The sequence below is a fragment of the Synchiropus splendidus genome, chromosome 11, assembly GCF_027744825.2.
Source record: "Synchiropus splendidus isolate RoL2022-P1 chromosome 11, RoL_Sspl_1.0, whole genome shotgun sequence".
Classification (NCBI taxonomy): Eukaryota; Metazoa; Chordata; class Actinopteri; order Syngnathiformes; family Callionymidae; genus Synchiropus; species Synchiropus splendidus.
Window position 1 is genome coordinate 8,620,484 of NC_071344.1, and position 20,743 is coordinate 8,641,226.

Below are 20,743 nucleotides of genomic sequence, written 5' to 3' on the forward strand. Positions count from 1 at the left end.
ACATTCTCATATTCATGAACACATCAAAAGGCAACCTCCAGCTGACTGATAATTGTGTTGTTACAAGCGGCTTTGTAATTTTTTTAGATCATGGTGTACAACGCCACATCGACGCGCTCAAAATTTAGATGCAGCAAGTCAAGATCAAGGAAGGACAGGAGGGATTTTTGACATTTATTGAATTGGAGACAATAAAAATGCTAGTTTTTAATCTTGGCAAGTAAACTGGCAGCCGTCCTCACACATTCTGCCTCTTCATATTCACACAACTTCACTTCCATGAGCAACATATTTGAGTTTTTATGATGCTCTGTTGGCGATTTTCCTTAAAAAAACACACCAAAAACCACCATAATCGTGTCCACCTCCATGATGCATTATGCGTTTTCTGCTTTTTGCAGTGTTTTCATCTTTAAAGAAGATGATTAAGAACATTATTCTGAAAGCATGGCGGCTCTGTGCGGCGCACCACAATCGTTCACATGTAGCGGAAAGCCTGATATTGCCACATACCTCTGTGCCTGCTGAGGAGTGTCTCCACTGTTGTGATTACCTTGGTATGTTTATTTTATCCGCCAAAAACCTCATCAGTTATGTGTAATTCAGTCTTGCCTGGTGGAGCACGTGTTTGTATGACCCGGGTGTGGGGATATACTTGTGTTTATTGCTCCACAGAAAATCGCAACCATTAGTTATAGAGATCTGTTTGACCACCAGGAAGAGCTTTGTTAATCGACAATTTATCTTGCTGTCAAAAGACGCTAAATGCTCTGAATTGTTCATTTTTGAAGGGCAGCGAGCGTTGTGCTCACGTCAGAGTGGCAAGGATAAAGCTGTTCCTGCCTCCAGACAAAGCATGCTTTAGCAAAAAACACACATTCTCTAAAAGCGGACTGAACAAAGATAACAGTGACAGGTCTCCCCACAGGCCTTAGACCTGAAATCGCGTTGTGTATATTGTGTTGTCCCCAGCGAGAATTCCTATACCTCCTGGAACATCCCTGGCCATTGTTTTGAAAAGCCTCAGCTGCATGATATTTGCTAGACCTGCTTATAGCAGCACTAATGTGAGGGGACACATGAGACTAGAGCTATGGCTTCATTATCACATGGTGGTGAGGCAGTTACATAGGAGAGGAATGGCCTTTGGCTAGAATGTGTTACATGATCGTAACCAGCGAACACCTGTGGTTCCTGGTCGTGATGAACATAGCAGGGAAATAAGTCTGAATTTATTGATAAACATCGTAGATTATGCCTTAAACCTGGTGTATTGAAAAGAAATCAAGATGAATGATTTATAGTGCAGGGCTTGTTCCGTGCCAGGTCGAGCGCTGGGTCGGGTTCATTCTATTCAGCATGCTCTCGTGTTGTGAGTAGCTTCTCTTACTGCAGTAAAGCGTTTCTGTATATCGATGAATGGCGAAAATGAAAGTTGATGTCCATGTTTTGTTTGTTTATTCGCCGTTCAGCTTCCATCAAAGCAGCCAAAATGAGAAAATTGGAACAAAAGAACTGTCAAGGTATCGCGTGGTGTCAGTTGCTCATTCCCTCAGGAACACGTTTTGATATCATCAGCGCCGGAGAAACAACAGGGAGTGGTTCCGGCACAGCTTCAAATACGCTGCTATCACTGCACATCAGGACAATATGCATGGGCGCATTCAGACGTGTCATATTGAGCATGCAAAGTAGATGTCATGCTGTCAGTGCATAGACAGATCTGTTGAAACTGCCAATCTCCCCCGTGGATGTGCTGATGAATACCAACCCTATTTCTCATGGAATGCCACATTTATTTGAAATATGAGGTGTGACATTATCATCTGCATCATTATGAGCCAATTGTGGATTTCACAGGAGGACTGGAAATGAGCGGGTTCGAGTATCGTGGAGCAGTCTGGCGCTTTTTTTTGGGGGGGGGGGAAAGGTGACGCTAATGAGACATTTCACTGTTAAAATTCTTTAATGACTCTGAATCAACTGGGAAACAAGAACGGATGTCAGGCTACCTTTTTATTGTTTGAGTTTTTTTGACACGCAGAGAACAGTAGATCTACGAATGAGGGAAACGAACAAAGGAAGAGAATGGGCTTATGGATTCTACGGTCCAGTTTGGCTTCCTATGTCATACCAAGCTCAGAAGCGTGCCAGGCTCCCGTCCTTGGATTCATGTTACACCTCGACTTTAAAATGATGACGCCTGTACTCCAGTATTCTATTCATCCCAGTCACAATATTGAAGGCAATGAAGCAAAACACTCCTTTTTCGGCGCTTTAGCAGTCTTCCTTAATACAACTCTGGATGCTGAGAGGGAAAATGACAGGCTTTTAGATCCATTGTTGCCTGCTCGCCATGTTTTGCAGGATTCAAATGTTTTCTTTGTACTCATATTTTCAATGGCATTTTGCATTTGAAAAGTGTAAATGGGTCGGCAAGGCGGAGTAAATAATTAATTAGAAAAGTGTCCTGACTCATGGCTTTTCTATTTGAATGACAAGAAGGGACTGCCATTAAAAAGCACCTATTTTGCATGTGAAGTTAAATCGAAAATCCTTGGGCACCACACATTCTTCAGTGAATTTCTCATGGAGCACAAATTAAATAATGTTCCACCATGGTTAAACATCGCTGTTAATGGCTTATCTATTTATCACCAGTGTTTTGGAAGCCGCTCTTCTCCTTCTCGAGGAGCCGTTTCATCTCGTAATGCTTTGAATGGGCACTGATGGAGTGACAGTTGAACCTGTTAATTACTTGGCAACAGTATTAACTTTCATAATACTCTGCTTTTCAAGTGTCAGTGTTCATAAGGCAGAGTTAAACAAAGCCTGTCAAGGCGAAATGAACATCATGACAGTGCTATTCTCAATGCCTTCATGCAATTTGTGTCTGTTTGTTCCTTCACTGGATGGTTCCCTCCCACCAAAGATGGCCGTATCAGAAGCTTCCGACCGACCTCTGTTGGTTTTAGCGGTGCGGTAAAACAGTGATATAACACAACAGCTTCAGGCAGAAATAACCAACCTCAGGGCATCAATCAAAACAGACCCCTCGCACCTTGGCTGATGGCTCAAACTCGATCTCAAACCCAGTCCCATGTCCCATACTGGACGTGTTTACTGAGCTTGGGGAAGTATGAGCCCCTTCAGTGCCTTTTAGTTAAGTGAGCATGAAGCGTCTCTGTGTTTAAACTTCAAAATCCAAAACATAATAATTAATACCCGTCAAAAACGCACCGCATCATGGCGTGAAACAGAGAGGCTGGTGGATGGATCTGCAAGCTGCCAGATAATAAATAACCCTGCGGGTCCAACTATGTAAACAATGAATGTCCTGATGTGAACTCTGGCTCCAACTAGTTAATGAGAAGTTATGCTTGAATTTGGGCCAGTTAATTGCGCACAACTTGGAAAGTCAAATTCACTCTGGAACGGCTGGAATGCATCTTTTTAAAAAAGAAGTACAGGCTTGGATCCTTAGTATGCTATTTTTTTGTTCGAGTACACCAATAATTCTGACCAAAAATAATGTTTAAAGCAGAAAATAAACCTAAAAAAAGGCATAATTACAGAGCCTGCTCGGCGAAAAGTAGTTGTTTGTCTGTTCGATGTGTTGATGTCTGAAAGCTCAGAACATCACTCTGCCCTCTAGTTAGACCCTGTGATCTATATAGTGCTACCAGTATTGTCGGCGCTGGTTTGTTGTGTGCTCGCTGCTAGTCTCAAGGCAGGCAGTTAAAAGTAAAGGTTGTATAATGTCTGTGAACCTTTATGGTTGGGGCGACACGTAAATGAGAAAGGGCTAAATGGGGTGAATCAAAGGGACATTTGGATGATGTTTATGGCTGGGCGACCAGGACATCATTATGCACCTTGTTAAGCCCTACAAGAAGTGCATGGCTGTAATTACCCATTTAAATGAGTTTCCAGCAGTGTTGTTGTTGTTTTTTTAGCCCTCAAATTAAGCTCTCTGACTCAAATATTATTCATCATAAAATTGCGTTTTCTTTTATGTAAATATGCGGAGGCTTTGAAGTCATCCCCAACTCCAAATTGTTATGTAGGTCTCTCGCCGTCATATGGAATAATAAGCGGCGGCACATTCCACAGAAAACTGAGGGAGGCGAGGGAAATATGAGCAGCCAGATTAAGCTCTATATGTATTTTAACATAGGCTTTAATAGAAAACACATTCCATTATATTTGTTCATCCTTGCAGAAGTGTAATATCAGCAGCACATTCCTGAGCATTTTATAGCTAATATTTAATGAAACTGAGTGCCGGCTTATACTTGGACGGCTGAGGTCACGGAAGTTCCAAGGGCTTTTTTATGTGTGGTGCCGATCCTGCGCCTTTTTTCCATGACAGCAGGGAAGTGGGGGAGAACTCCGTCTGACACAACAATGCTCAGTGAGAGGGGAAGCTTTTCAAAGACGCTAGCTCCAACACCGGGGAAGAGTGACCTTTCTAAAGGACCTAAAACAAAGAATGGGCAGGAAGATGTTAGTTAGCATTCACCCGCCCCCCACACCATCAGATTAAATGTCAACTTCTGCATGCGTAATTGTGGAAGGAAGGGGGAAGACTTGGAGTCCACCAATTTGCTGGTGGATAAATGACCCGCATTGCAGTTGTGCAACTACTCCTCGAATCATTGGTCAATGCAGTCAACAAACAATAATCCAAAGTGAATCCAACGTCTTCTGTTGGTGTCACCTGTTGCCTCTCTTAGTCTACCGCCATGCTTGACTGAATCCAGCACAAAGAGTTGCACGTTTGAATGTCTTAAATGAAATCGCCTTTTCGTCTCATAATAATGTTGTGTCTCTTCAAAACCATAAATGTGTCAAAGGCATTGGTCTAGCTTTGGATCCTCTTTTCAAAATCTCTCTACAATTAAACAGGTCTGGAGATGTACATGACAATCCTTCTTTAAAAATCCGACCATGTGTGTGGAAAAAAAAAAAAATTACAGGGACATTTGGAGACTTCTTTAAGTCCTTTCTGGATTAAAACAAAAAAGGATTACGCAGGACATGCGTGGCACTGTGTAGTTGGATGAGTCTCTGACATGTCTTAAAATATTTCTAATGCGGAACTAGAACGTAGCGGGGGATTTGACGGATAAATCTGGAAAGTAATTGTAATTATAAAAATAACCGCAATTGAAATATAAAAGAATCCCCTTGTGTCCTATTTCAAGGAGGCGAAAACAAGAACTTAAAGGAGGCAGGGAAGACAAAAGCAGCCAAACATTACATAGACAATTGCTGTTTATACCAGTGGATCTGCTTCTCCTCTCTCTTTGATTTGAGCAAACTCCTACAGCGCTTTTGTTCTCGACATAAACCTGGATTTGCAATAGGGAGTAATGTATGGGATGTTTGATGAGCGCCGAGACTCTTGGCAGGCAGGCGACTATAGCAGCAATATCGGCTGCCTCTGAGGCGAACACAGCGGTGTGGCTGAAGGAGCAGCAGGGTAGCGTAATTGTGCATTGTTCATCCACAGAACAGAGGTAGAGCATGTAATGAGCTGTAGCGTTTTCACCCAGCCAGCCTAATGGGCTATGACCGAGTATAGGCTTCCCAGAGCCCCCGTGCTCCCTTTGCCCTGTGTGGCCACTGTCTCAAATCCTTTCTTTTCTTTTTCCCCCCATTCTGCCCAATTTCTCTGTGTCAACCATTCCTTCACCCTGTTATCCCCCTTCTTTATCTCGGAGCCCTCTGCTTTTGTCCCCCTGTCTAAGGAGACGGTGGGACCCCTAATGTGTTCCCTGTGTGGCTCTTTTTTCATTCATGATGTCTGCAAATGCTCTAAGCAGTCACTTCGAATTCAACCTGACATAAATCAGAGCAGCCTATTGAAAGGGCTCCGAATGCCAAGTGATTACACATTCAAAATCCCCCCCCAAAAAAGATCATAAAAATAAGTTTCAGCGGAGAATTGCTGATGTTAGGTGTCGGGGATTTGTCGGTAGAACTCATTTTTCAAGCACCATGCTATTTTGCATTTTGATTATCTAGGTTTTCTGGAAACTATTCAGCTAGAAATGTTTTGTTCAGACTTGTTTTCCTGGAATCAAGGCTTCCCGAGTATATTCTTCACACCTGTATGTTGCTTCCAGCATAGCATTCCTTTGCCTGAGCAACATTAGGTCAAGATGGCGATACAAGAGCCGGGGAGTAATTTAGATATCTCCCAAAAAGCCGAGCAGCGAATTTGAAAAACATAGCAAATGATAATGACTGCAGGGGAATTGGTAATGACTCCACTTAGATCCCTTGGTTCTCACATAGCATCAAAACACAATATTCAGCCGCTGTCTGGCTGAGAAGCACAATGGGACGTCCGTTTTGACTTTCTCCTCACGTCCACCGTTTGACATAGCACAGCCCAGGCGGCCAATTTAATGAATGAAAAGCACTTGGCCTCTGTAAGACTCCTCCTAGTGCACTACTTCCCTTAGTAACCTCTTTAGTTTGAGATTACTTTGCTGTACCTCTATTTGAGATTTGTCTCAAGTTCAGTATACGGTTGCGGAAGGTCAGCGTGTCTGTACTTTTGTAGGCATGTTGCGTTTAGTCTCTAATGTGGGCTGACTGCTTCTTTGGTGAGCACACCAGGGGAGAAACAATGGAGTTCACATCACGTTCATGAGGTTCCGACACTGAAGCAGGTGGTGAGGACTGTTGCGAGACAAGGCGGATGTGTTGTGCTGCTATTTTGTGGAACGCCTGCAGTGGGGACAGAGCCACCCTGTACTACAGTACAATTGCATGTCCATAGTGCTGTTGACATGTGAATATATCATCAGTCAATACAATAATTCTTCATGAATGACCAAAGGGTTTTAGTGGAAATGGCAGAGTGCGCCGCTATAGGATCATTTATCTCGGACCAAACTCCCCCATTTTGGCGGTTTATTTTAAATGCATTCTTTTCAACCCTGGCCTTTCAGCAAGAGTATATAAGCTTCTCCATTCAGCCCCACCTCCGCTCGGCATCCAGCTGCAGGCTCTGATAAGGGGAGGGGCGGGTTATTTGCTCATCACCCCCCCGCCCCCGATTCCAGGCCCCTGACCAGATCCAAATACCTTTCACAGGGATTGATGTGGTCAAACTCTTATCACTGAGGAATAAACATTCCCATGCAAGTCGAAAGTAACATGAGATAAATTATTAATGATCATCGATCCAGGGCCGCGGTAATTCAGCTGATAATGTCAACATTACAGGCCTGGAATTGCATTTGACATCCCCCCCGTATCGGTAACACATGTATGATAAGGTTGATGAATGTCACTCTAATTGATGTCTATTGACAAAATGCATTCGCTTTTCCTCCCAGATGCTGGCTTTCAATGGCTCGCAGTTTGAATGCAAGGCAGTTTCACTGTAGACTGTAGAAGATTTATAACTGTAGCAGCTGCTGGGCAATAAGAAAAACTAAATATGGCTAATGAAAATGTATTTTGGAGTTTAAAAAAGGCAACTATTCTCTTCTCTATTCTCTAATCTTTAAACTAGTGCTGTAATTTTATAGCAACGTCATCATATTCAGGGCAGAGGTTGAACTTTCCAAATTTTATTCCGAGCATTTCTGGCCAGCAAGGACTTTTGCGCCTAATAAACATTATTCTCCAGTCTTGTTGAAGTATGAGTTCGATATTTGAAGTTGAATAAATGCTGCTTTCTGGTCCGAGCATTGTCCATTTTCGATGTTAATGTTTAGCTCACCCCCTGTGTGTTTGTAGCCGCTCCAAAGAGTGTGGGGGTTGTTCAAACACAGAGTTGTGTCCTGGCCATTTTATTTGTTTGCTACCCAGTAATGATTATTTTAGCCTCTAAGCTCCAGATCTGGCCTTGTTTTGCTTTGGGACACAGTGTCAGTGGGGACTGCGCTTGTCCTGCCTGAGAAGCTTGTCTGCAGCTAAGCTGGTTGGCTTTCACAATCAGGTACATGAAATGGAAAAACATTTTTAGTGCGGACAACAAGGCCAGTGTAGCGGAAGTGATAAGGAGGGTCATATGGATGTGCAACACCCTTGGAAGCGCAACGTTCAGATGTTGCCTCTGTATATTTATTGGCTCGGTGGACGATGAGGAAATGTTCTAATTATAGACCGCATTTGTTCGCCTTGTAGCATTGGTAACAAGCCAGTCACCAGCCTGCATGAGCAACTGCAGAAAGCTGACTTTTGGTTTAATTTGGAAGACTAGCTATAATCCAGACTAAGTCTCTTAAAGCTGAAGCCCCCTCCCGCCTCCCACCACCGTTGGATTACGGGAGTGTCTTTAAAAGGATAAGGACTTGCTTATCACTGCTTCCCTCAACACTGGTTTGGGAGTTTAGATGTGGGGGAGGATGATTCATTGTCACCCAGCGTGACCAGTGTAGATATGAGTCAAGGAGATTAGGCATCTGACAAGCGATATCTGCGGCGATCATGATGTTCGCTTTCTCAAACCGAGTCAATCAAAAAAAACCGACGTGGATGCCGAGCACAGACGGTGAGCTTGAAACATCCAAATCATGTGATCGCTTGTGAGTGGTTGTTTCCATTAGTCTCTTTCAGTCGGGCAATTTTCTGTAACTCAAGCAGCTGTGTGGGTGTGGAACTGCCGTCTGAGAGTCAAAAAAAAAAAAAGTTTTCAGGCTCGTAACTGTAAAAGCATTGTGGGTTAAAAATGTAGCTGGCTGTCTGGTAGGTAGACTGGCCTGATACTGGCTGAACTATCCGACTCCGTAAACTTTCAAAGTCTTCATTTATACCGCTTTGACTGAACTCAACCCGTCAATCTGTTTTTGAAAGTTCAAAGCTAGCGGGAGTTTTGTCACGTAATGGGCATAAACTAGCATGTGCCTGCACCTAGAAAAGCCCTTTAATCTGAAAGGGCAGGTAAACTCATGTTAAATGAGAAGACAAGCTGGTACGATGTCCTCAAGTAGAAGCAGTCCTTGCTTGTTATTTTCATAGGGAGCCGGTGTCGCACCAGGGAACAACAGATCACCAAAACACACGCTTGTGTTTGCGCTGCCGTTTGTTTACGTGTGGCTATTGCTTCATCTGTGTGACAGTGGCGAGGCTGGGGAGGTCTGAATTCCTCAGGGGTCGAAACTGTGAAGCCCTGAGCTCCCGATTTAGTCCTGATCTGGGAGTTGCACAAAGTTCCGAACATCAGGGGAAATGTTGAAATCGAAGCGGCCTGGTGTGAACACTTGTTTACCACGGTGTCGATATCCCTGTCTCGGCTCGCTAACTAACGTGCTGGGCTGGAGCAGCAAATCTCTCCCTCTCTCGCTCCCTCGTACTGCTCTCGTCGCAATTAATAACCAGCAGTAAGCGTTAACACGTTGGACACATGATAATGAACAGATGCAGCGTGACGGAGAAACTATCACACAACGAACGCCAGTGAATCGATTACAACCAGTTCAGCCTCCAGCACTTTTCTCAAATCTAATCAGGGATCTATGTCAATGACATTACTCTGCAGTCTACCACCATTGGAAGCTGCTCCAAACCCACACCACAAGTAGATTTCTGTCATTTTTCTGGGATGTCAAAGGGGCATGGACAAGTTTTTTGGTTTTACATTGAGACAACCATCATCCATGTTGCTGTTTTATAAGCATTATCGAGCCAGTTATCGTTGATCAAAGCTCACCTACACAAAACAAACATCTGACGCCTGGAGGCACATGAAAAGAGCCTCTGACTAACAACAACAGAGCCACCCTGAAACATGGGAGTGGCTATTGTTTTTTGCCTCTTTCACTTACACATGCAGCCTGCGTCCTGGGACCTTTGCTACTGTGGCTCTTATTATGACCATGGAAGGCACACGGCTAAGTACGCCGGATTTATCTGAGGGGACAGCAGGGCTGTCTGTCACTGCAGGTGATCCGAGCAAACAAAAAGGTTAATTTAGATAATTCCGTAATAGTCATTGCAATACCAGTAATTACAAACATAGATATAATAACAGCAGAGAGCAGCCTATTAGCACCGAGGCCCCAAATTAACTTGCTTAGGCAACTTGTGTAATTGAGAGGAATGAGCTGTGCCGCGCAATTAAATAGACAATTTGTTGCAACGTTTCTCCCCGACACTGCGAGTGCATGCTGACAAGAGTTGGTCAAAGATGTATATATTTCAAGGCACCGTGGGATCAGCCATTAATGGCCGTCGTGGGACCTCCAGTCCGTGCGTCTCAGAAGGACTTGTTTCCAGAGGAAGTGATGGTTTTCAAAGCTCTGACATGAATGAAGCGGGGCAGCTGGAGCCATCTTTCGGCTCGCGAGCAGCCCGTGTAATGAGCCTAAGAGGGTTCCAATTATTCCACTTGCCATCAAAAAAGTGATGGAGATTACGCTTTTTTTTTTTTTAAACGCTTGACACTTTACACACTGATTGGGGCTGGAGTGGAAGGGGAAATGTGAGTGAGTCCATGATAGTGTTTGAATGGGTGTGTGGCATGTGTGTGAACTTTGGTTTCGCACATTTATTCTAAGATTGTTGCTGACCAGGAAGTGAGTTTCCTTGCACTGAACCAACACATCTACTGCCAAACCAATGTCCCTTTGAAGGATTAGTGATGGAAGTTCAGACGTGTCTGTCACCCAATGCGGGTGTTTCATTTAGATGCAATTGCAGTCGGTGCAGTAGCTGAGCAAGCTGTAGGTACAAAAGGACGCTGATATTGAAATGAATTTTCTCTCAATCTTTACCGTTAAAATGTAAGTATCACTGGAAAAAAAAGCAATTTCTAAGACTCAAACAAATCCTACTTCCCCTTTGAAATGCGACACATGTTCTAATCTCACTTATAAGAGATACTGTCTAAATGTTTTATGTGTCTCAAACTGATAGCACTTCCTTTACGATCACAGATGCTTTTTATTTCCGCGGAGACACCTTCACTCATGCTGTGGCTGCTCTTGTTGCGAGCTCCCTCTCTACTTGTTTGAATGTGCGGCAATAAAACAAGTGCTGTAGTTCATGGTACATTAGCTTTGTCCCAAACTCTGTCACCTGCTCAAGAAATAAAGGAAGATTTCACATGACTGCAGGCGACGGCTACAGCAGACGAGATGGCTCACTGCTGCCATATTTCTCCGCAAAGCTTTTTTAAATGTTGTGTGGCGTTGCCGGGTGCTCGCTCACACAGTGGAGCTGTTTTTTACTTTCTACTTAACAGTGTCAGTCATGCTCCAAGACAATACAAACGTTGAAGTTGAATCATTTGATTGCACACAGATTAATTCCCCCTTGTTTTCCTCTATCAAATTCCCGGATTACAAGTAAATACCCAGCGGCTCCCCGGGGATAACTAAAAGGATTTTTTTTTTCCACAGTTTATCAGCCTTGCAGGAATAAATGATGAAAAAATATTATTATGTCGCTCCACTAAGACAATTCCAATCTGTATCAAGCAAGATAAACATCAAGTCGGAAGATAACATCTTGGCACGCTTTGAGAAGCGCAGACAAGTATTCCATGTTGTGAACGAATGGATTCAAGGTCTCCACATTAGCCAAGGAAAGGTAGATGTTCAACCGTGGACGCGTCGCAGCAGGATGGATTTGAATAGAGACGTAATCACCGTGAGTGTGTGTATTTATGTGTCAGCGCTCTGGGAATCAACTGGCTGGCCTTTCCCTGTGGATCCGCTACCGAAGTGGGAGGCGGAGATCCACCGTCTGTTCCTGTTTTCCATGACCCCATATATCCCCCCACAGTGAAAAATTATGTTTGCCCCGAAAGACAGCCCTAATACAAATTCAATTAAATGAAGTCAGTGCGGCTAATCCCTCTGTGTTTCAGCGGCTGAACCCCCTCCGCGCTCCCCTTGCCTTCCTTACAAGCCGGTCAAGCTTGCTGCATCTGGCCCTTCTCACCACTGACTCTGCACTCAAACTGCCAGACTCCCACTCCCTGTTGGAGATGACGGAAGGCCTGGCGCCAACTTTTTTTTTTTTTTTTTTTGCTCCACTGTGACTATTTGCGTGTAACCATGCGCTTCTCGCTGTACATTTATGTCAACCTCCCTTCGTCGCCCACTCTCATCTCATGTCTGTAGAAGGGTTGTGACCTTCCTTTTTGCTGATGGCGGACCAAACCTAACCTCAGATTTAGGAATGGTTTCTATCTCTTTGATTGTAGGACACATTGACGTCTCGTATATCCCATTTTCTTCGGTATTAAATGGCTAATATTATTGCATTAAAAGACTGCACTTGTTAAAATGTATTTTTTGGTGATATAAAGAAAACATTGCTTTACATGAAAAAATATTGAAAAATATTCCGCGTAAATTCTGACATTTAAATCAAAGAAATGAGTGAGATAAATTAATAAATACACAACACAGGAAACAGAAAATAAATTAATAAATCCCATTAGTTTTCAAAACTAAGTTTCAAAACAAGCAACATAATTATTCATTTATTTATTTATTAAATCTCATTGCAAGCTGCATGCAAATGTGTGCTGACACATTTAGGACTTCTGAATCACTTCTGGACTACAGTGTGTTTAATATTTCTTCCTGTTAACAAACAGGCTTTACGGATGTCATGGTAACGTAGCAGCAGTTAATGCTCGGCTGTCAATCCAGGCAGTGACATCTGCAGAGGGAAAACAATCCCAAATATCTGCACCAGATGTACAAATCATTGGCACGCCAGCAAACAGGATCAAAAGTGAGCCATACATCCGTGGCCGGGTCATTTATAGGATCTCATTGGCCCATCTGTTACAATAACAAAAAGCCTTTTCTATAATTTACACTTTGGCTTCAAGCCAAACCAGATTTGAACGCCGACTCTATTTTTATTCAAAACATTGACTTAGTTTTAGCAGCGGCTTATAGGGGTAGTGTGGGTTTTCAACAGAGGGGTTGTTTTTATCATCACCCGTAGTGAAGATGGTATCACAACACAGATTTGTGACTTGCATCATGGAGTCTGTGTGCCAAGTGTGTAAAACAATGAAAGATTTTATGGAAAGCATGTATGAAACTAACATGAGAACAAACTGCCCCAGGAAAAATCTGGCAATACACACATACCTTTGCGCAACATTTGCCCACACGGCCTTTGACTGGCAGTGTAGCTTCTCCATCCAGCCAACACAGAGAGTAAACATGGTTTGTTTGAGCAAGTGGCCTGGGGTAGTCGGATTAATGAACGCTGATGAAGTTCCACTTGTATCCTAGGCGCTTCCTCCCTATTTGCTGGAGTGGCTGCGATGTGCTAGTATGTCTGGAGGCGGTGACTCATTCCCTTTACCCACTGTCAGATTAAGGCATGTCAATAAACAGACCCTCTCAATCCATCTCTGAGCGACTGCATCTGCTCACAGAGCTTCCCTCTCTGTAATGAGCTGCTGCGAATCTCCATCCAACTAAAATGTCTGCAAAGTCGGCTTGTCACTGGGAACAAGAGAAGAGAGGCGGGAGGCAGGCACAGTGACTCAGAGGTGACTGCAGCTTGTCATTAAACGGCCCGAAAAACTGATTTCTGATCCTTCTAACGTCTAATTCGGATGGAGTTTGCGACGACGCATGGATGCAAATTTGGTTTCCGTTTGGAGCTCAGCATTGTCAGATTGTGGGTAGAATGAGCTGAGCCATAAGACAAAGCTTTCAGTGTACAATTGAATTTCTTGTCTTCTCTTCAGGGCAGGGGTGTCAGACTGTATCACACATGGGGTCCAATTTTTTTGGCCCAGTCCGAGTCATAAGCCAACCAATACATGTATTTGCGGTATCGTAGTCGAGTATGTATTGTCACTCCTTAAACAGAATGTAAAAGTCCCAAAATACTATGGATATGTTTCTTCATCTCCGCTCAAGATCCAGTGTCTCCAGCTTGTATTGAATTCGTAGCATTTAAAACTGTAATGTTAGTCGGTCCCAAAATGAATATTGAATTACATTTTTGACCCCCATATGTTTCTGATGCTTTTGCGGGCTGCGTAATATGACATATCACAACCTGGATTTGGCTCCCGGGTGTCTGTCCTTAGAAATAAGGAAGCCTGTGGAGTCGTCCTGTAGATACTGTTAGTCATCACTCTGGAGTAATGTCATTTAAACTTAATAGATAATAGTGATTTGGGAGTCATAAGGTAGTGAAAAATGTCTTTAGGGACCTGCATCACAGGATTCTGGATGACTCCAAAATCATTTTCAAAATTTCTTCCCAATATTGTAAGGTGTTTTGGAGGTGTCCACATGCTCCACGTGGATATTTTGACAGAGCAAATCTGACTCCAGTTTTCGACCACTGAACTTTCAAATCAGCAGATATGAGGGCAGGCAGTCATTGGTTTATTAAATCAGCTCTCCTCGTGTATTTATGAATCAGTGGTGCTTCTCCATGTGTATTCTTTAAGCCCAGCCCAGGGGAGAGGGAAGGAACCTTTGAGATTTTCAGAGCGCGCTAAATGAGTGCGCCTGCATCTCTCCCCAACGCTGGCCGATGTAGGGCAGAAGCAAGAAGAGAACACGCTTTCTAGTAAGTCTCCTCAGAAAAAAAATAAATAAATAAATAAACGGCAGCTAAAAATATATTTGTAATGCTTATTCTCCGAGGAACAGAGGAGAGAAAAACACACAATCCAGCTAAATTAGATGCTTTGTCCTCAACCTTTCCGGAGAGTGTTTAAATGATCGACGCCTACCTCTCTCATTTGACGGCGTATACACATATTAAAAGATTTAGGGATGTGAGGAGTGTGAACACTCCTAGGTCTGACATCCAAATTAAAGGCAATCCCTCAAGACTTGCCCAAAGGGGAAGTTCCTGCATTTTCGGTTTGATTAGGCTCTGCAGGCTTTGAGGAAAATAAGCCGATTTCTGCCGGAGTCAGAGAAGATAGAGGAGTCTTTCTCTCTTGCCTTTCAATATGTAAAACCAGGAATCTTAATCTCCAGGCGATACTCAGGTTTCTTTTTTGTCTTGAAGATAGAGTCTGAAGATAAGCGCGTGTAGACAGGCCCCCGCTGAACAGGTGCTAAGTGAAACCCTAGCCACGCTTCTGTGCTCCTTGACCTCGCAGACCCGTATTCATTGATGCACGGTGACACTATAACTCCATTTGAGATGCTTAAAAGCACCGGCTTTGTCTCTTAAGACGAGACAAAACAAAAACAGCGACTCAGGAAGTCATACGGTCGCCAAAGTTTAGAGACATGTCAGGACCGGGCTGTGATTCCCCGCAAAGACAACGGCTCCGGCTTAAGCCTCTTAAGCGCCGGTCGACGATGGTGGAATGCAGATGTCTGCAGAGGGGGCCTATTATTTAAACCCTTTTCATCATGCTGAAAGGGAGGGAAATAGCTTTGACGTTGAGGAGCTCATGAATAATGAATGCCATTTCTATCAATGTATGTATAATTAATCACAACTCTACTAACTGGACCTGCGTGGAGCCTGAAGGACTGAGTGACATGGAGACTCGTGTGGACTTTTTTTTGAAAGAAAGTCTCTTACTGCTTTAATGGGGTGCCATTCAGTCTACGCTGTGACACCTATAACAACCTACATTAGCGGGTCGACCTCCAGTGACTGTGCAAACAAGAGGGCAAAACGTGAAATTCAGTGGACTATGGAAACACAATTGCAAATTTATAAGCAATATCTATGTTGCCATCAACTCCAAATAATTTAGATTTAATACAAAGCACATTCACAACCTGAAATCTGTTGTGTTGCTCGAGTTTAATGTCCTGGGGATCTTCATGAATATAGTGCTTATTGAGAAGTATTGATCACCACTCAAAATTATGCATGAAAAACGTCGTCTCCAAAGCGAATATAAAATTCCACACACACACATTCGTGGCATCTGAAAAACAAAAGAGAAAGATTTGTGTGAATGACAAAAAGGCCATGTGATAAACATGTTTCCTGTGGGGGTGATGCACAGGTGGTTCACCTCATGAGAAGCAAAGTCATTGTTACATCTAAAACGGACAAGTATTTGTCCCCGTTCACATGGGAACCTAAAAAAAAAAAATAGAGGGGGAAATGCAAGCAGGAAGTCACGTTTACATGTCATTGTGTTTACGAACGTCGTTCAGCTCTCTCAAACAATGTGAACGAGTGTTCAAGGTTTTTACTGCTGTTTAATCCGCACTGCTCCCGGTCTCAGTCCTTGCTTTTTCGTGTGAGAATATTCCCTTCCAGCGCAGGATTGATTCTCAGACCAGCTATGGGGGTAAATTGATAGGTGATAATGTGGAATGATGTTGAGAATTTGGCAGGTAATTTGTCACGCACACGCTCCCCCACTGTGTTTCAGCTGATTGAATATAACTTGAGTTCGCTGGGAAGCCGGTTGATATTAAATGGAAATAATGCACATATTCATCATGGCCGCCTGCTTTTACCAGGCAGAAATAGAAAATGTAATCTCATCCACAACTGTGGATGCGCTTAGGGCACTCATTCACCCCTCTTTTTTTACCAGTGATCCTCCCTCAGGGGCTCTGCCCTCGATGAAGAAAGATGAATCTATAATCTAGCAGATGGCAAACGATCTATATGAAATTCTGTAACACTGAAAAGGGTGTCCATTTGACTGCAGTGTTGAGGCCTGTGGGGCAGGAAGAAAGGAGTTGTAAGATTTCCAGATATAATGCATGTGCCATTGCTAAACAAGTTACTGGACAAGCCTGCTGTGTGGCGCTGTGCTTCTCTAAACCTCAGCTAGCATTTCCACTGTGATAGCTGATCTGGCATTTTTGTGAAAAAGAGGAGGAACATGCTATTGGTGAACCAACACACTGATGTTCTGCTCTGCTTCTGTTAATACATTTAAATAAATAGCCGTAAAAAGTGAAGCATCATAACAAAATGATGTAAAATAATAGACCTAAAGAACAACTTAAGTCATGCCCGATCATCTCACTGGTTCATTTATGAAGCCATGTATCTGGGACGGGTCAGTGTCGAAGGTTGCGGCGGGGGGGGGGCATTCCCAGATGACGGCCAAGAGCCAAAGGTTACACCACACGAGTCCCCCATGCTTTTGTAGGTCAACAGTGATAAATGATCAGATTTCTCTGATAACCATTAGCTGTGTGCAGACACCGAGCCAGGTTCGATGGTAGAAACCTTGTCGTCGATGAGACTCAACATCACTTGGTTTTATATCATGCGGTGTTATCAAAGTGACAGTCAGGTTGCCTGCCAAGAACCTGTCACGGGGATTCAAACTCACAACTTCCTTTGCCGTGACTGCCACAGCCCGAGGGCTTATCACAACCAGGTGGCATCTGGGTGGATTTATAGTACTTCATTGATCAGTTATTGTATGAGAATCAGGCTAAAAAAAGTTGTTTCACTGGCATGCGTTTCCAAGTCAATCCCTTCCATCCTGGAGCTCCGACCATTGGCGCATGCCACGCCTTGGCATTGTTTCCCGAACTGACAGAAGTCATTTGTACCCGCGTACATCTGCAATCGATTGTATGTATCTTAAGGCGGACAGACTTTTCATACAAAGCAGTACATCCATCTGAGAGTTTGTGGTTCTTTCTGACCCGACTCCCACTGTATCTCCAGTTTCCTTTTCTCCATTCTATTTCTTCCAAATTGTGCCGCTCTTCTTTTAGCTCAAGAAAACATTGACTACTGAATAATTGCAATTGACTTGCCCCTATAAACCTCCTGCGTCTCCTTTTGCTTCAGCCCAATGGGATATCAATAACAAGGAGTATTAAGTGTTACATTTCTTGCCAGCACCGAGGGGAGGCCAGGATGGCTCTGTGGCGCAGACAAACAAAGACATAGCAGAAAGCGTCGGCTGTTCAAACACAGAGCGAAGCAGCACAATTTGATCTGACAGTTTTAATTGATTGTGTCTTCTCTGTTGTTCTTTGGGTTTAAAATGGAGCAGTTTAGAGCGTCCGGGAAAGCATTCTGTTTCCACGGCAAACATGTCTGTGAAGTTTTTGTCATCTAAATTGATCACGTTGAAGACCTGTGTCCAGGACAGGCAGTCTCTGTGGTTGTCGTTGTTTTGTTGTTGGGTATTTTTAGATGCTTGCGCTTCATCTTAAATGTTTTCCTCGTGCAAAAACTTGATCTTATGCTTCTGTGTTTAGAACAGTGACAAATAAATTACTATCTTTAAATATGTCAGCCTTTTGCCCAGTCAAAGACGCTGCCGAAAAGAAGTTGTCATTTCACCCTATTTTTAAACTCGGAATGGACAAATACAAAGCTGGCGATAACTATTAATGAAGATCTGCCTTGAAAACAGCATTTTATTTTATCTTTTTGTCAGCCACAGAAACGTGTGGCGTTTTGGCTCTTCTCTTCTGTGTGACATCTGCTGGGCTTGTCGGGTGTTTGCTGGTGTAACAACTGGTGTCTTCACTTCCCCGGCCCCTCCTTATCGTCTGGTGCGCCCCTTACCCTCTGAACACAGTGCATACACTTGCATCCAGGCTCAAGAACCAATTGTCACGCTGGTAGGAAGGCAAATCAAATCTTACGGCTGCAACTAGCCGAGGAGATTGCTTTTCCTCTCCGTTGCAGAGTAGTGAGTCCATCCTCCGTAAACTGCAGGCTTTACAGGGGAAAAAAAGGGGGTGGTCGTAAGGAAAAGCTTGTGCTAGTGTGGGATACTTTGCCTGTCCATGCCAACCTGTAGTACCGTGTGTGTGCCTTTTTATTTACCCAACTTTAGTTCAAAAGAATGGATATATATATATATATATATATATATAAACTCAGAGTCTCACCGTGCTACTGGTCAGGTGGATGGCAGCGAGTCAATTCTGCCCCCATTTCCGCTCATCTTCCGCCTCCCTCTCCACTGATCTTTCCACCTTCCCTTCCCACACGCTCTGACACTACCTATCCGTCACTCGCTGACACCAGAGACAGCATTCCCGCCTTCAGTCCTCCAGATGAAACAGAACAGCAATTAGGGGGATAGGGTGGCGTTGGTCGCCAAACTGGGGCCGCTTGGATCACAACAACACATTGCCCAACCTGATTAAGTAGCCATTTGCGGCGTCCTAGAAGTAGTTAAGCTGTTCCCATCCTCTCGGTGTAACGTAACCCCTCTGGTAAGACATATTGACATGTCCTCCAATTTGAGGTCGGCCAGCACTGTGGAATCGGATGTTACATTTCTTTACAGGAAGCCGTTCTTTAAGTGACACATACGAGCCAAGGTTATACCCTGTTATGTGTTCTTTATGTTCCGACATGCAGATAGGTGAGGACATAAAGAAGGCCTTGCATTCATTAAATCAACATCTAGCAGTGTAGATAACGGAGGTAAAAACCACATTTGCTGTGAACAAAAACCCAAAAAGAAAGAGGGCTGGAAAAAAAAGTTTAGGTCTTGAGCACCATTGCTAATGATGGACACAGGTTCCACAATTGTTCTATCATGTTTTGATGGAGTTCATCTGCCGAAGCCTTGAATTCCCATTACACTCTTTGTGGAAGTGCATGTATTGTATGGTGACATAATACTAAATTACTTTTTGTATGAATGGAAATAAGGAATTGATCATAGATGGTGCAGAGCTTTTGCAATGTGGCTTGTATTTAGTGTCCAAGGTTGGAACTTTATTCCTACTTCAAAGCCTCATCGCACAAAGCGCTTTCAACTGTTAAAATGGAGAAAACCTTTGGACACACGTCTTTTTGAGACTTGGATAATGTCGTTGTAGCATTGTTACAATTGGAAATGATAGTCAAAGAGAAGCATCAATAGGATTTTCAAATATTGACCAATTATCAACAGTGTGCTAGATTGTGACCATTGCCTTCAGATTGATAGCAACCTTTTTTTCTTTCTTTTTTTGTCCTTCACAGGAAGACAACCTCTTCTTCAGTTCTCCTTTTTTCTCTTGTATGTCATTTGTCCACATTGTGGTGAATGCAACCATTTTTCTTATGACTGAAGTGTGTGTCCTGTTGCTGTTGTTCATGTACTAGTTGAGGTACAGCAGTAGAGTTGGGAATGCTCTCAGGTGTTTCCCGGGGAAAGGGCCGCATGGTTGTGTTTACTTCATGTTGGAATGTCAGGATGAAGTCGCTTCAGATCAAGATCATCTGGATAGTTCAAATCACAGACTGAGCTTAAGTCTGGCTAATTGAATCACAATTCATTTTGTTCTTACCCCAAGTCAGCATTGCAAGTATTTGCAAGGTACACAATGTTAAATCCAATTTCTATTGTAATTGGATAAGCACAGATCCTAGTTTTAATCCAAATCCCTCAGTTGAGATTTTAATAAAAGATAGCCTGCTTCAATCAAGTGAACTGCTTGCTCCACATCAAGCCAGTGTTGCTACAGTTCCTTCATGAACCTTTTCCTTATCAAAGCTCTGGCTCTTTTTTTCCCCCTCCAAAGGCTCTGGGTGTTCACCAGAGCTCTTTCAGAAGACAACCAGTGACTCGCAGCTGTTATCAGCTACAGCATCTGCATGTTGTGGAATGTGAAGTGGGGGCTAAGTCTTCCTGCTAAAGAAAGCACCTGGGTCTTATCAAATTTTATCAGAGCGATTGTATTCCGTTTTTTTTTTCCCAGAAGTCCTTTGATAGCCTTTGGCCAAGTGACATCTAAGTGAATGTAAGCGGGGCTTTGTAGAACTACCTGCTTGGCATATACATGCTGACATGCAGGCGAAGACTCGCCTCTTTTCTTTAAATTATTTTGAAAAAAAAAAAAGAAATGTTAATGTGGTTCCTTTG

General features: G+C 43.3%; 1 protein-coding gene across 8 annotated transcripts in view; it reads left to right on the top strand.

The window, feature by feature from the left end:
* Positions 1–20,743, top strand: part of pcdh19 (protocadherin 19) — a 55,592-nt gene that overhangs the window by 8,930 nt on the left and 25,919 nt on the right. The window lies entirely within an intron of this gene.